Source organism: Triticum dicoccoides, chromosome 6A (genome assembly GCF_002162155.2).
Source record: "Triticum dicoccoides isolate Atlit2015 ecotype Zavitan chromosome 6A, WEW_v2.0, whole genome shotgun sequence".
Lineage (NCBI taxonomy): Eukaryota > Viridiplantae > Streptophyta > Magnoliopsida > Poales > Poaceae > Triticum > Triticum dicoccoides.
Window position 1 is genome coordinate 594,097,971 of NC_041390.1, and position 262 is coordinate 594,098,232.

The window sequence follows — 262 nt, forward strand, 5'->3', positions numbered from 1 at the left end:
CCAATGAAAAACACTAGCTGCAAAAAAAAAAAATCAATCTCCTCACCCCTCTGTTGCAGCCATCGCTCTAGTGTCGTGAGGCGGAGGGGGATCCATTCCTTTCTTGGTGGTGCTTGGTGTGGTATTGCTGAGGAGCCCGACAGATGTTATCCCTGTTGTTCTCCATGGACAACGAGTGGGTTATGTGTGCCTAAATCGATGGGGCTCCATGTGCATTGGTGACTTCAACAACCTCTTACTTCCAGCTTTTGCGATGACGATG